Raw genomic sequence first — 11,062 nt, forward strand, 5'->3', positions numbered from 1 at the left:
AAGCGGTGTCATAGAACTTAAAAAAATAATTCTAGGTAGCACATTCATCTTTATAATGGCTAGATGAGCCTGTAAGGAATTTGGTAGATTCAGCCATCTGTCCAAGTCATACATTTTCTTAAAGATCTCCAGATAATTTGATTTTACAATAGCCTCCAAAGAAGCATAGCTTTCTATTCCAAGGTATAAGTGCAGCACTACCATTACCCAGAGGGACAAATTAGTTGTACATTGGCACTATTAGATGATTTCTGCCAGTTAATCCTAAAACCAGAAATTGTACCAAATTTATCAAAAAAAATTAAGTAAAGGAGGGATGGAGCTTGTCATATCTTTCAAAAATAATAATATATCATCAGCATATAGGGATATATAAAGCTGAGTATTATATTTTTTATTTTTATTTTTTATATTTTATTTTATTTACCAATGTTTGTTTCTTTCTCAGGTTTTTATTCCTCTTCTTATCACCTGTTTTTATAGTTTTTATAATTAAATATCAGTGTACATAATCAGTGAATTTACTGCACTATCTTTTTTATGTGTCGGTTTCATGTTTGATGGTGAATGTGTAAATTTGATTGTTGTCCATCACTTCATGGCTGCAGCTGGAGTGAAAACCTAAGAAGAATTTTCCCTAGTGGATAATAAAGTTAGTCTCATCTTGTGGTCTGCTGATTTACAAAGTGAAGCTTCGTCAAATTCCAGTAATCAGACATTTTTCTGTGAACTCAGGATTTTTTTTTCGATTTGGTTGTTTTTAGGAATATTTCTAGCTCATCAGTTCCCGAGTCTTAAAGTTTTGGATTATGACCTGCTCTGAAATCTGTTTGTTCTCAGCTAAAAGTAGAAAGTTAAAATATTGGTTGAGCTGGGAGGTCAAATCTTTCCTCTGCAGCCTGTTCATCTCCCATCCAGTGACTTCCACCATGTTCATCTGCCTCACCTCCTCTGTTACAGCTGCTCTACAAACCATTTTTATCAGCTTAAAACACTTGACAACCTCCTGTAAGAAGCCAGACATCAGTTAGAACAGGGTTCGGTTCAAGATGCAGCAGATATTTGATCAGGAACAGCTGCAGACTTCCTACCTCTTTGATTAAAAATGGTGGGGCAGAAGGCTCAGGTTTATGAACAATGAAATGTTCTGGACTATTTCTGGTTCAAATATCCAAGAAATTTTGTTTAATGGGGTTCAGTACCCAAAAAAACATGATTAGCTTTGTAATTCAAAGCCCACAGTTGTCTGCTGTCTTTAGCTTTCTTTAACACCTTTCCATATGTTAACTAGCAGCCTTCTTTCACCACCTGAAATTCCTCCTGCAGTTTTCAGAGTAGTTTTCGGTCTCTTCCAGAAAAGATAACTGACCAGTTGTCAGTAACCCAACTGTACTCTAACTACAGTGAGACACAGTCTCCTGTAAAGGTTTTTTTTTTTTTTTTTACCCTGGTTGCTGTAAAGAGGTTTTTTTTTGTTTGTTTGTTTTTGTTTGTTTGTTTGTTTGTTTTCACATTGGCAAAGCTAAAAACCAGTAGACCACAGGAATTTTCCATCTCTGTAACATCTGCAGGTGGTTGAAGTAGCAGTTTATGGAAGAATGCAAATGGCAATTACAATAAAAGCTGCAAATTCTCTGAACATTAAACATAAACATTGAAAGTAAAATAAGCGGCATCTCAACGGTACATCTGTGTTAGTCTTAATGTGTGTACACCACCGTAGAAACATATGCAAAGTCATTTACTGAAGTTATTAAAATGAATGAATGAATGAAAATGAAATGAATGAATGAATGAAAAATACTTTATTAATCCCAAAGGGAAATTCAATATTGTAGTAGTAGTAATTTTTAGTAAAACAATCACATTAACTAATTAAGGGCTTTGTTCTTCAGCCTGATAGCTGCTGGAAGGAAGGATCTTCTGTATCTCTCTGTCTTGCATCGGACTTGAACAAGCCTCCCACTGAACACACTCTGTTGTTTCGTCACGGCGTTGTGTAGAGGGTGTGAAGGATCTTCCATTATCTTCGTCAGCTTGTACAGAATTCTTTTTTTGATGATCAACTCCAGCGGCTCCAGAGTTACTCCAAGCACAGAACCGGCTTTCTTGATCAGTTTGTTAATTCTTTTCAAGTCTCTGGTTCTGATGCCGCTGCCCCAGCAGATTGCTGCAAAGCTGATTGCACTTTCAACAACAGACCTGTAGAACATTTGCAACATTTTGGTGCAGACGTTAAAAGATCTCAGCTTCCTTAAGAAGTAGAGTCTGCTCTGACCTTTCTTGTAAATGTACTCAGTGTTGCTTTTCCACTCAAGTCTGTTGTCCAGCTGAACTCCAAGGTACTTGTATTCCTCCACCACCTCCACCTCCTCTCCCATGATGGAAACACTTCTATGTGTGTTCTTGTTCCTCCGGAAGTCAACAATCATCTCCTTTGTTTTCTTGGTATTCAAGATGAGATGATTGTCACCGCACCATTTCACAAACTGACCGACCAGTTCTCTGTACTCTACTTCTTGTCCATCACTGATACACCCAACAACTGCTGAGTCATCAGAGTATTTCTGCAGATGACAGAACTCAGAGTTGTACTGGAAGTCTGAGGTGTACAGCGTGAATAGAAATGGTGAAAGTACAGTCCCTTGTGGTGTTCCAGTGCAGCTGACCACCATCTCAGACACACAACCTTTCAGTCTCACAAACTGTGGTCTGTTTGTGAGGTAGTCGTAAATCCAGGTGGTTGTGGAGGGATCCACCTGGAATTTCTGCAGCTTCTCACACAGCAGAGCAGGCTGAATCGTATTAAAAGCACTTGAGAAATCAAAGAACATGACCCTCAAAGTGCTGCCTGACTGGTCCAGATGAGAGTGGGCTCTCTGAAGCAGGTATATGATGGCATCTTCAACCCCAAGCCCATTACGGTATGCAAACTGTAATGGGTCCTGAAAGGTGTTCACCTGCTTGCTGAGGTGAGCCAGTAAGAGTCTCTCAAGGACTTTCATGACGTGAGATGTCAGGGCGACTGGTCTGTAGTCTTTTGGTTCAGCTGGTTGTGGTTTTTTAGGCACTGGAACAAGGCAGGATGTTTTCCACAGCACCGGGATTCTTTTCTGGCTCAGGCTGGTGTTGAACAGGTGCTGGAGAATCGGACATAGCTGTTTTGAGCAGGTCTTGAGAACTCTGGGACTGACACCATCTGGACCTGCAGCCTTGTTCTGGTTCAGTTTCACCAGTTGTTGCATGACTTGGTTACAGGAGACAGACAGAGTGGAGGTGGAGGCAGAGGAGGTTTCAGGAAGTCCTGATGTGGAGGGAGATGAGGTTGTGTCCAGGTCCTTGACTGAGCTGCAGGGTGACAGAGTGGAGGTGTGACAGGAAAGCTGTGGGCTCATGGAGGGTGTGTGGCTAGTTGGGGTTGAAGCAGGAGGTGAGCTAAACCTATTGAAGAACATGTTCAGTTCATTCGCTCTGTCCAGACCTCCATCAGTCTGATCCTCCTTTATCCCGAAGCCAGTGATCTTCTTCATTCCTGACCACACATCCCTCACATTGTTTTTCTGAAGCTGACTTTCCAACTTCTTCCTGTAGTCCTCCTTGCACTTCTTCATTTGTGTTTTAAGTTGTTTTTGTGTGGACTTCAATAACTCCCTGTCTCCATCCCTAAAAGCTTTCTTTTTGATGTTCAGCAGCTTTTTCAGGTCACTGGTGATCCAGGGTTTGTTATTGGGGAAGCACCTCACTGTTCTTGTTGGAACGGTGCTGTCCACACAGAAGTTAATATAATCTGTCACACACTCAGTCAAGGCATTGATGTCATCTCCATGAGGTTCACATAGGACGTTCCAGTCTGTAGCCTCGAAGCATCCTCTCAGAGCATCTTCAGCTTCATTAGACCAGGTTCTAATAGCCTTTCTAATGACTGGTTGTTGCTGAACGATGGGCTTGTAGGAGGAGGAGAGAAGAACTAGGTTATGGTCTGATCTTCCTAAAGGTGGCAGGGCAAAGGAGCTGTATGCATTTTTAATATTTGCATAAAATAAGTCCAACGTTTTGTTTTCTCTGGTGGAGCAGCTGACAAACTGTTGGAAAGTTGGTAGAGTTGCAGAGAGGGAGATGTTGTTAAAATCTCCAGAGATCGCCACAAATGCGTTTGGATGTTGTGTTTGAAGCCTGGCCACTACAGAGTTAATGACATCACAGGCTGCGTCTGGAGCGGTACCAGGTAATATATATACCGCTACCAGAATAACGCATGTGAACTCTCTGGGTAAATAATACGGGCGGAGACTCACAGCTAGCAGTTCAATGTCTCTTTTGCAGATCTTCTCTTTAACAGTGACATGTTCAGGATGACACCAGCGCTGGTTTACCAGCACCGCAATTCCACCTCCCTTCAGCTTCCCGCTGAGTTGTTTATTGCGGTCTGCACGGACCGTCCTGAAGCCGTGTACAGACGCATTACAGTCTGGGATGTGTTCATGCAGCCATGTCTCGGTGAAGCACATAATACTGCACTCTCTGTATTCTTTAAGAGACCTGGTTAGCACCTGAAGTTCATCAATTTTGTTAACTAGCGATCTCACGTTTCCCATAACAACCGTTGGAAGAAACGGTTTGAATCGCCACCGTTTTTCTCTCTGCCTCGCTCCTGCCCTGCATCCTCTTCTCTTTCTTTTCAACTCCGTTGGGATTTGAAGTGTTGTTTCACTGATAATCTTGAGTTTGGAGAGTTTTATCAGTTGATCCCGATGGTAAACAAGTCTCGTTGCCATGGAGACTCACAATAACAAGTCTTGCAAAAAGAAAAAATATTCAGAAAAATCTCCCGTATAGCACAGCCTCTGACCAGCGCGAAAAAATCTACCCGAACAGACACAGATTGACAGCTGATGTCTTAAAAAAGACGGCTATATTGCAAAAAAATCATAAGTTAAAAACAGAGCTACTACAATTGCTGCTGCCACCTAGCGGCGCATTCTAGAACAGATCATGTCTACTATTTTGTTTTCCAAGGAACTAGCATTAGAGACACATTATATGTCAAATCCAGTGATGAACAGTGTGTTCTGTTCCCTTCTCTCCAAGAAGTGACAGACAGCCAAACAGGTGTAATGGGCACTCAAGAATTAAATGATGACTAGGATGTGGAAGTAAAGCTCAAAGGTTTTACTTGTTTGTCTTCTTCATCTATTGTTTTTCTTTACAGTGCTTTTCCACTCTCTTGTGAAAAAAACAAAGCTTCTCCAAAGCTCAACACAGGCAGATGAAATTAGCAGAGGCCCAACTGAAGCCTCTTAATAAACCAGCCATTGGGTCAAAATGGCAGGTCTCACCTGAGACTAACCATGTGACCTAAACTGAGCAATAGAGAAACAGGAAAACTGAAATGAGCTGTCTGCTTTCTTCACACAGTTAATGGGTGGTGCTAAAACATGCTACACATACAGTACATGAAATATGTAACATCACACTCATACATTGCATACAATAATAATACAGAACATGAATCTTTTTGTTTATGGAAGGAAATAAATTAAACAAGAGTTTGAACATGTGAAGGTGGAAGAATGTGTCTTAATTGAACCCAATCAAATATCACAGAAACCTTTAAATTATTTATACAGCACACAAACAGTAGTCAGCTGGTGATTGATGATGGAGCTAAAGTCAGGCTCATTCATCACAGCACCAGTACACCTGGCAGCTCCAACCTGACAGCAACGGTCAAATAACGTTTAGCACACTGGGAACCCTGTGTTTGGAGAGAGATTATTACTGTCACTGCCTTAATGGATTAGCTTGGACCAGTGCACTTTCAGCCAATAGTGCATGAGGACTCTGAATTAGCATAGTTATCAGAGTTGAGCAAAGCTGCAGCAGGTCTGTGATTGACAGATGGAGGTTGCTGCCCAACAGACGTGCAGCCGGTTTGAGGCTGAATTGTGAGGAGCCAATTATGTGAGGAGGGTCATTCATCATGTGGTTAGAAACCTGTCCAACCACACAAAGGAGTCTCCAGAGCCTCAGCCCTACACAGAAATGATGCTCATTAGATTGGATTTAGAGAAATATTGTTCACATTTAGCACTCACAGCAAAAAGACGATGAATGTGAGGAGACCAAGAAGAACACAACTACTTTTTTTATACGGGATGGGTGAGTCAATATGCTGAATAAGGAGACAAGATGCTGAATGAGGGGCAGAGTGATGATAGAAAGAACTGCTCCTGTTGCCACTACTGATGTTGTCGTAGATAAATTCTTTATCAAAAGGGCTTGCTGATATTAAGAGTCTGCAGACAGAGGTCTTTAATGATCCTTTATTCGGCCGACCAGGGGGACACCCCTTCAGGACAAAAGACCACGTTCATCCATTTCTTCAAGCTTATATAGTCTGCCTGTCACTATCTTTAGACACACAGCATCCAGACACGCAGCCTTGTAGGGTTGACTGGTAATTAGTTGACATCACTTTGATATCATGTTATAATGTCATACTATTAATATTGTGCTTACCAAGGACAGTACACCTGTTGTTATTCATTTCAACTCTGATATATTAATACTTCCACATTTCCCCCTTTCAAATATTTCAGAGTAATCGGCCCTAAGACGATACTCTGAAACTTACAATAGGGAAACCTTTTTAAGCACACTTGTCCACACACGCAGGTCTCAAGCATAACATAGGAGCCAATCTGAACCTCCCGTACGAGGGCGAAAAAACCCCGAAGGGAGAAAAAATTCCCCCGTGCCCCCCCTCTGGGCGAGCACCGGTAACTTTTGATCTTACATGACACTCAGGCACGGGTAGGCCAGTGGACCCCTGCATGAGACCTTCTAAGTACTATGACAGAAAGTAACCATACACACACAACAAAGAAACTCCATTACAATCTGTTTTCACAAGGATAACCTATTACAGAAGATTTCTGACTACAAAAACCACACGTGAATAACACAAGATAGAGTCTTTTTCCAGTCCGGAGGCAAACAGGAGTGTTGGGTCACCAGCCTTTCGTCACAGGCTGCCGACCCTTTGTCCAACCGACTGTAGTTCTATTGAGACGTCACAGGTCCAACTCAGTACGGACCAATTGGGCAGCCATGATGAAGGATGTCTGTTTCTTGAGACTCGTACTCCATGCTCTCCTCAGGGCAGGAACGATGCACATGCCAAACAAGAAAAGAAGGATCAGAACCAAAGCTGACCCAACTCCCACCTTTATCAATACATTTTTCCAGTCAGCCATTAACTGGTCCAACCAATCAAGGGACCAGTCACTCTTCCCAGCATGCTCTCGCACCTCCCTTCCCACCCGTATTATCTCGTCCATGGCAGATGTAAAGGAACCATCTGGCGCTGTGTTAGCTGGAATAAAGGTACAACAGTCTTCCCCGAACATTTGACATATTCCACCCTTATCTGCCAGAAGCCAATCTAGTGCTTGCCGGTTCTGTAGTGCGAGTCTGCTAGTCTCATGCAGCTGTTCTCCTAGCGCACTCAGTCCCTCGATGGTGTGGTTGAACAACCGCTGTTGATTATAATATATATAATTTATCCAGTTAACATTTTTATTCACAGTTATCCATGGTAGTATAGATTCTATGCCGGCCACTACTTCATTTCTGGCCGAAAATTCCACAGGAATCCCTTTAGCAATTCCAATTGCATCCCGATATACCCCATGCGAACCCGAGACCTGACGCCTACTCCTACGCAGCGCGCCCTTGTCTTGTTTTAAGTTAAGAATACTATTTACACCATTGTATACTACCATAGCTGGCACCTTTAAGCGAACAGTAGCACACAACCCCACCCAAGAGGGGGGTAGGGTGCTACGTAGCAGATTATTCCCACATAACCAGAAACTATCAGCGACCGCATGTGATTGGTCTCCGAACCAAAATAGGGTTGGAACCGTGATAGACATATTCTGACAGTCCTGATGTGGGGACTCCGGGTTTTCAAACCATACTGATTTAGTTATGAAGAGAGGAGACATACCAGACTCTGGAAACCATGATAATACCCATGTGACATTACATCTTACCGTCGTGTTCCCCACCATTATCCCATTTTGCTGGAGAAATCCTCCGCTAGCAAAACACTCGTATGCGGCGTTATAGTCCACCTCGTAAACCGTGGGAGGGGCCATGGCGGTATTTGCCACCTGGTAAGGTTCACACAATTCCTGGATTTTGTAACCCCTATATTTATTCAAATAACCATGCATCCTCTGGGCCCCATAAAGTAATCTACACTTCATACCACACATCGGGAGCCCGAAGAAAGCATTCGTCGTTGTAGACTTGAACGCTTCCTCTTTGCACACTCGGCGTTGTTCCTGGGCACACTCCCAAGAGCTGTACTTATCTGGGACAACAACCGGAGGGGCTCCAGGCGCCTTTGAGCACCATATGCATTCCTCCGATGTCATTTCCTTTACTGACAGCCAAGCCCAGCGATACCAAGTGTTGGCCATCGCTTCCTTCCATAAGTAATCTTCACTAGGTCTAAACCCTCGTACTTCCGGTTGCCCCTTTACATTCTTAACCTCCCCCCCCTTTAATGTTTTATCATCATAACTATTTACCAAAGTATCTAACCCTTGAGGGGGAAGGGTGAATGACTCAACCACCCCATTGTCCTATTCCGGCCTGTGGGCGTGGAGTAGTGATTGTTACAAGACCAACCTTATCCGGCTCCTGGGCCGGAACCACAGCTAGAGGGGGAGTGGGCCCCTCCTTTACAAAGTGAACTCCCCATTTCTTGGCAGCTGCAGCTGTGGTAACATAAACACTTAAGTCTGAGCCCAGAGGGTCTAGCCTGGACCCCAAAGCCTCTCCTCCCTGAGCACCGTGTTCATCATCCATCCCAGGATTCACTGGAATGTTATGCCCCTCTACATCTTGTTCCTTAATTGATCTTACTTTCCGCCTATGTTGTGCCAAAAGGGTAACATCTGTCCGAAATACTGAGTCACGGGTAGTGTGTAGACGTGTGCGGGTGCATGCCGGCAAGAGACCTGACTGATAATGACATTTGGCATGTGAGTCGTACCCCCCTTGGTCACCGAGGTCGGCGCTCCCTCGTTGCGCTGTTGCCCTTCTGTTTCCTTGAGAAGGCCCTGGTGATGGGACGACGTGGTGGCTGTTGCTTTGGGTCCGGATTGGTTGAATTGACCCTGCCGAGATCCCTGTCCCGCCCAGAAGAAGAAACCAAAGGAATGTCAAACTCAACATCATCGGGCGGCAACTCTGAATCTGCCCTGACAGGACTATCTTCATCAGCTGCATGCGAAGCGATACTTCCCCTTTTGGGGGACTGGTCCTTTGAGAACGCTGTACAATCCGACCAGTCCCCAGGGCCCGTTTTGCAGTTGTTGGTCGTAGTTGCCAACGAACAATGGTTCAGGTGGTGCCAAGCGAAGCTTCCTTCGACCTGGACCGCAGTCGGTGTGGCACGGACCACCGTGTAAGGACCTCGGCGTCTAGGAGTGTTCCACTTCCTTCGAAACTCCTTAATGTACACCTTATCCCCGGGCACCACTGGACCAGATGTCACAGAGACAGGTTTTGGCTCGTTCGCTTTTTCCTGAAAATAAATTGCTTTATGGATAGCAGACAACTGTTTCATATAACTGTGCAGCTCCTTCTCCAACTGCTCCAGCGGGGGCCCCTTAAAAGGACCCCGAAACGGCGGGCCCGGCATGGGACGACCTGTTAACATTTCATGAGGAGACAAATGTGTGACCCGATGAGCTTGCATGCGGTAACTCATTAGGGCCAACGGTAATGCGTCATGCCACCGCAAACCAGTACATGCACAAATCTTATTAATTTTTGCTTTAAGTGTGCCATTCACTCGTTCCACCCCTCCCTGACTGGAGGGAGTGTAGATACTTCCATGGCGGACTTTGATTCCGAGCTGACGCAGAACGCCCTTGTAGACTTTGTTGATGAATGCTGGTCCCGAGTCTGATGAAAGGATGGACGGCAAGCCAAACCTAGGGATTACCTCACGGACCAGGAACTTCACGACTGTTCCCGCCCCCATGTCCTTTGACGGAGTGGCCTCCACCCAACGACTGAAATGATCAAAAACCACCAAAAGGTAGCGCTTACCGTGTACCGGGACCAACATGTCCACAAAATCTAAAATCAGATGACGAAACGGACCTTCCGGGACAGGAATTCGCGCTGTGGGGGTGACAATACCTTTTCGAATGTTATTCTGCGAGCATATCTCGCACCGATTAAGCGCATCCGTCACCAATGCCTGCAGGTACGGCGCCCAATAACCCTGTTGTTGTATTCGATGTATCACCTCATCTCGCCCACAGTGGTCTGGTTTGTGACACTCTGGAATTAAAAGAGACAAAAGTGAGATTGGAGCGACAATCAGGCCGGTATGTGACCGCCATAACCCTCGCCCATCTTTTGTAGCACCCCTTTTTTCCCACATGTTTTGTTCACTCGCGCTGGCACGCGCTTGCATTAGTGTGATATCGTCGGGTGTGACAGATGGTTCCAACTCCACAGCTGGGGCCAAGACGGCGACCTTGCAACCTGAAGCGTGCTTTGCAGCTTCGTCTGCCGCATTGTTTCCCATTGTGGTGATGGAGTTGTCTTTTCGATGAGCAGGACACTTGATAATGGCCAATCGATGTGGAAGCATCATGGCCGAGATCAACTTCATAATCTGTTTCCCATGCCGAACAGGTTTACCATCTGATTTTTGAAAGCCGCGCAGTTTCCAAACTGCTCCAAACAGGTGACAGACTCCGTGAGCGTATGCTGAATCTGTGTAGATATTAGCAGAGGAGTCTTTAGCAAGTTCACAAGCTGCAGTAAGTCCATACAATTCAGCTAATTGTGCAGAGCAAGGTTGTAAACACTTTTCAGCTTTTATTGTCACAAACGTCCCTTCCTTTTGTTGCACCACGGCGTAGCCTGCGTGAGTTCCCATGTGGTCTCGAAAGCATGACCCATCTACATAGTACGTGACCTGTGCGTCGTCCAACGGCTCAGATTCCAAGTCCGGTCTCAGTTTTGT

The sequence above is a fragment of the Melanotaenia boesemani genome, chromosome 22, assembly GCF_017639745.1.
Source record: "Melanotaenia boesemani isolate fMelBoe1 chromosome 22, fMelBoe1.pri, whole genome shotgun sequence".
Taxonomy (NCBI): Eukaryota; Metazoa; Chordata; class Actinopteri; order Atheriniformes; family Melanotaeniidae; genus Melanotaenia; species Melanotaenia boesemani.